Source organism: Coenobita brevimanus, chromosome 57 (genome assembly GCF_032717465.1).
Source record: "Coenobita brevimanus isolate Jiangsu-jjx chromosome 57, ASM3271746v2, whole genome shotgun sequence".
Lineage (NCBI taxonomy): Eukaryota > Metazoa > Arthropoda > Malacostraca > Decapoda > Coenobitidae > Coenobita > Coenobita brevimanus.
The window spans coordinates 10954498-10960497 of NC_137010.1; the positions used below are offsets into that span (position 1 = coordinate 10954498).

Below are 6000 nucleotides of genomic sequence, written 5' to 3' on the forward strand. Positions count from 1 at the left end.
TAGGGGCTAATGGGAGGAAGCTTTTTAAAACTTAGGTCTGTTTTCACAGTCGTCCCCAATGCCATCCCCAACAGTCCACACAGCTCTGAATGCATTTTTTTTTTCAGTCATCCCCAGCTAGCCTTCCGAGGCCTTTATTCATGACTGCATTTGGCCCATCCCCAACTAATATTGGAATATGCTTGGGGAGCTTGGAGGCTTCCCAATAGGTAGACTGAAAAGAAATAAGAGTCATTGTCTGAAGCATATTTTTATCAGTATTTTGACAACTGATACCTAGTGTTAAATTAGTGAGATAATTATCTACCCGTTAAATGCCTCATGTTTGTGCGCTTTTAAGACATTATAATTTACCTGAATACAAGTTGATTCATCACTGTTTACATGCTGCTGAAGGCTTCACAATAGATATAAGCAAAAGAAGTAAAAGAATCATTGTCTGATGCATATTTTCATCAAATTTTTTTGGATCAGATGCTCGATGTAATAGTGCTGATGTAATTAACACACCCTGTTCAGAAAATACCTCATGTTCATGTACAGTGCACCCTCAACATAGCAAACTAATTGGTACGATACCCTTGACGTTAAAGCTGAACATCATGCTGTTCAGTAATTTCCCACGTTTGTGTCTTTTACCAAACAAAAATCATTAAATACTGTATAGAGCATCGTTCAGCCTTACAGTTGTACACAATGACATAGAGCTAGGTCTAAATGGCTCCTTTCTGAAGAAATGCTCTGTTTGCTAACTTACATGCTTATTCATACCTTTCAGGAAGTAATTGCGCTGCAGATAAAGACTGCAAGTAGGCCTTGGATAAAGCTATGTTCATTCGTCACGCCACACACTGGTCGGTGTTTCCTGCATATCCATTCTTTTACTGAACAAAATTTGTTAAATGAACATAATGTTCAGCCAGCTCAAGGTGGTCGTTAAAACTGAAATTCATTAAAAGAGGGTTCGGTATATCGGGGGCGTACTGTACTTTTACAATACCCAATTATAGGCCTAAATCAAACCATTTCATCACTCATTAGGTGTTATTTGTTACATCTCCTTAGTTATTTTTATGTATGCCTTTGCTACAATATTCAACATTTGTCACATAAAAATTTGGCTTCCAGTGTTTCAAGTAGGCACATGGTGTTGTTGCTATTAGTTAGTCCCTTCATTCTGATGACATTTTTATTCCCTATTTTTGCTGCCTCCATATGAATTTCTTCACCCCTAAATTATTAGTTGAAGATGGGCAAAGTGAATTTTCCTGCCTAACCATATACCACATTCATCACCCTGTAATATTGAAATATTCTCAGAGTATAAACTGTGCTGGATGAGGAGTCTTTTCCGACCAACAGTTTATTGCATCCATGTTTTGGTGGCCCAGAGCTACCAACCGTATTGCATCAACACAGGTAGATGTCCCCATGTTAGTAAGCTCCCAAAAGCCATTTGGAGTGACCATGAAATCCAGAGGTGCTTTGGATTTGGGCCTGAGTGTAGGTCGGGCCCAAAAGGCAAGGGACAGCCATGAAAATGGTCCTTAGTAGGTGACACCTCACTGTATAGAAAGTCATGGATAATATAGGTAGATAAATAAAATGAATATCTGACTTGAAGTGAAAAGGGCACTTATTCATAAGCATGCAGTTTCTAGAAGTGAGGTGTTGAGATGTGGTCTTGGAAGTACTGAAAATTAGGAAAGTCTGAAGGTGGTGTAGATAAAAGAGGAAATGTAAAGCTGCATACAGGGGAAAGAGAATGGGATTTGGAAAAATAAGTTTATGTTATGAATCACTCCATATGAAATTCACAACAGGATGACCTTCTCTTGGAGGGGAAGTGATGGCCATAACCCTTCATCATGCTGGAGAAGTACAAGTCGGAAAAAGGTTGTCTGTAGTAAGAGTAGTGTGTGTGAAACCTGGAGTGTTGTTATGACTGTGTCAGATGCAGTACTGTGTATGTCATCAGTATGAATTAACAGGGTGCAGACATGTGCAAGGATATGAAAGAACATACCACCAGCACCAGTTTTAAAGGGCTGGCACAACTTGAGTTGTGAAACTCAGATTCAGGACTTACACATTGTAAGCATGTGTAGTAACCACAGAGTCATGTGAAGAGACTGATAGGACCTTTGTTTAAGAAATTACAGTGAATTTGAAAGAAATAACAGGAAATGAATATGGAACAGGTTGGTAACTGAGAGCGCAGGAACACAGAGTTGGGATGGTCATTCCCAGCTAGAGCAAGTGAGGTTGCATCACACTAATGTGGGAGGGTTGACTAGGCCTCATTTTTAGACAGCCGTAGGAATCACTCGCTGATCTATTATTGAATAACCAAGCACTCCTCTCATAATCTGTACAGGCAAAAGTATTTGGAGAAACAGCTTTAGTGATGGACATCCTTTTCAGTGAGGAGTTAGAGGCAACAAGAAGAAAAATCTTTCTAGTTTAAGGAGTACTGTAAACAGCTGTTAGTCAGTGTAATGAAGTGACAAGATTCCAAGGCTATATTTTGTGATGCCTGGTCCACCCTCTCCCTTTGTATTCTCTTAGTTGCATACACAGCATTAATCATGTCAGCCATTACCCTAGCAATGCCATAATGAATACTGTATTGTATTTAAATAGTACATATTACAAGCTTAAGGTCATGTGTTTAGAGCTGTCGTAAAACAATGAGTTGGAAATATGTTCAGTTGCATTTTATCATTGTTTCTCAAATGGTAGATGAGAGAGTCTTTGGGTTTATCCGTATGTGACCTCTGGTGATGTAATGCCATCATTATACAGTACTTTATCATGTATGATATTTGAATTACTTGATAAAGCATCCAGGAATGCAGTGTAATTTGATGCCAAGTTAGTACAAAATTTGATGAAAAATGTAGTTTCTCAGGTTCCTTTTATATACTGTACAGTTTATGGTTATTGTCAAGTTTTAACCTGGAAAAACTTTTGAAAATAATTGCATCCATATTACCTTCACATTTCAGGACAAGGCCATAGGTTCTCTAATCTGTTCTCATAATGTATGGTTAGGTTACTTTGGCAGATTTTTTTTCCCCAATTAGTAAACTAAATACACTTGCCCCAGTAACCCTGCTTACTTGATGTAGTGTAGGGACAAGGGAAGAGGACAAATGCCCTCACCTAAGACACCAGGCCCTGTATTCTTGTCAGTGAAGGAGGCTTCGTGGCACTTTTTTCCCACCAGAGTTCTTGGAAATGGTCTGGGTGCAGCCTTTCCCAGGAGCAACCTTTTCAGTAAACTTCGAGGGATAACTATGGTATTTTTTTACAAAGATCATATTAGGGCTGTCTGCAGTATTTGCATTTGCTGGGAGCCTCGAGATTTCATGGAGGCTCCTGATGTGATGTGGATGGCACAGTTTGCTGTGCTTGTTTGTACCAGTTTATTTGTTTATTCTGTTGAACGTGATCCATCTTTACTATGTCAGTACGAAGAAGTTATAAATAACAATGACCAAATAAGGAGTACTGTATTAAGCAAGATAAATAATTAAGGTAGAAGTGATAGAAAGTCTCATAAACTGACAGGAATACAACCCTAAGACTTGTTTGCTATATTAAAATTCTTAAGATTCTAAGAAAAGCATGTCAGGTTATATTTAGTATTTACATTTTGGTGGATTTTATTAGCAAGGTGTCATAATTGTTGAACCTTGCTTTATTTTACTGCATTCACAAGATGATTTTGATGATGAAATTCTAGTTTATTAATGCTTTCAAGCATATGATTGTTTGCTTTACAGAAAATCGTACTGTGCGTAATTTCATGTTATCTTCCAAAATATGACTTGATGGAGACATGTAAAAGATCTAAGGCACAAAATAGAAGATATAGAGAGGGAGTTCTCGTTAATTGCTGGCTTATGATAGACGGAAGGTTCTCTGCTGAGTTACGATATAATGGTGTGAGCATCCTTCATCTCGGCCACCTCAGATAGAAATGTGGGATATATCAGTAGGTACTAAAGTATTTCAGTACCTGCTACCTATGTCAGTCTGAAAGTCTTGAGGTCATGGGTTTGCACCCTTTCCCTGTATTTCATGTTGCGGCTTTTGCACGCACTGCATTCTTGTTCATAGTACTCATAAGAAATCATTGCTCATACTTCATATCATTTGTAGTAGTGTTTATAAATATATATATATATACGAGGTGTGACAAAAAAGAAACGAGACTTTGGCTGCTAATGACACAATTCATCAGCCACACAGTAATGAAGTATATCACAGTGTTGCCCAACATCTCAGCACTGTATGAGAAAAGCAGCAGTTCAATTAACCTATTATCATTCATTTCACAGGTGATTTTGTAGCTCCTGTCAAGTGCCCTCTGTCACAGAATGAGCCTTGAGCAAAGGATTAACGTCAAGTTCTTGGCTAACTTGTTAAAACTCCTGCAGAAACCCTTGCCATGCTGAAGGATGTGTGGGGACAGAAAACAGTGTCCTGCACACGTGTCTATGAGAGGCACAAGAGGTTCAAGATGGGGAGGGGTGGTGCTCCAAAATGTCCCTGACACATCCACATGACGGATCTTTTGGTCCTCGGAGGGCAGTTTGGGCACCAACTTTGCACAAATCTTCTGCATGGCCAAATCTTTCAATAAGATGGACCTCATTGACTCCTTATTTAATCCCTTTTGCTCAGCCATTATTCTGATCGTCAGTCTGCGATCACTCTGCACCAATTCCTTGACCTTCTGGATGTTGGCATCATTTCATGTTGTTGAGGGACATCCTGGATTTGGGTCATCCTTCATGTCACCCCGCCCCATCCTGAGCCTCTTGTGCCACTCATAGACATGTGTACGGGACACTGTTTCCTCTCCGTACACATCCTTCAGCATGGCAAGGGTTTCTGGAGGAGTTTTTCCCATGTTAGCCAAGAACCTGATGTTAATCCTTTGCTCAAGGCTCATTCTGTGACGGAGGGCACTTGACAGGAGCTACAAAACCACCTGTGAAAAGAATGATAATAGGTTAATTGAACTGCTGCTTTTCTCATACAGTGCTGAGATGTTGGACAACACTGTGATATACTTCATTACTGTGTGGCTGATGAATTGTGTCATTAGCAGCCAAAGTCTCGTTTCTTTTTTGTCACACCTCGTGTATATATATATTCATTCATTCATTCATTGCCAGATGCCATGTATCCCAGACGGGGTGGCCAATGGCTTAGAGTTAATTGTTTTACAGGGAGGGGCACTAATCATCCACCAACCCCACTTGCCACGTAGGGATGCCAACAGCATCTGGTGTTCCCAGGCAGTCACCCATCCAAGTACTAACCAGACCCAACGTTGCTTAACTCCGCTGATCGGACGGGAAGCGGTGTACTCAACGTGGTGTATATATATATATATATATATATATATAAAAAATTCTTAAGATTCTAATAAAAGCATGTCAGGTTATATTTAGTATTTACATTTTGGTGGATTTTATTAGCAAGGTGTCATAATTGTTGAACCTTGCTTTATTTTACTGCATTCACAAGATGACTTTGATGATGAAATTCTAGTTTATTAATGCTTTCAAGCATATGATTGTTTGCTTTACAGAAAATCGTACTGTGCGTAATTTCATGTTATCTTCCAAAATACGACTTGATGGAGACATGTAAAAGATCTAAGGCACAAAATAGAAGATATAGAGAGGGAGTTCCCGTTAATTGCTGGCTTATGATAGACGGAAGGTTCTCTGCTGAGTTACGATATAATGGTGTGAGCATCCTTCATCTCAGCCACCTCAGATAGAAATGTGGGATATATCAGTAGGTACTAAAGTATTTCGGTACCTGCTACCTATGTCAGTCTGAAAGTCTTGAGGTCATGGGTTTGCATCCTTTCCCTGTATTTCATGTTGCAGCTTTTGCACGCACTGCATTCTTGTTCATAGTACTCATAAGAAATCATTGCTCATACTTCATATCATTTATCATTTGTAGTAATGC

General features: G+C 39.3%; 1 pseudogene; it reads right to left on the bottom strand.

The window, feature by feature from the left end:
• Positions 1-5287: 5287 nt before the first annotated feature.
• LOC145402466 (5S ribosomal RNA) lies at positions 5288-5406 on the bottom strand (annotated as a pseudogene).
• Between the last annotated feature and the right edge of the window lie 594 nt (positions 5407-6000).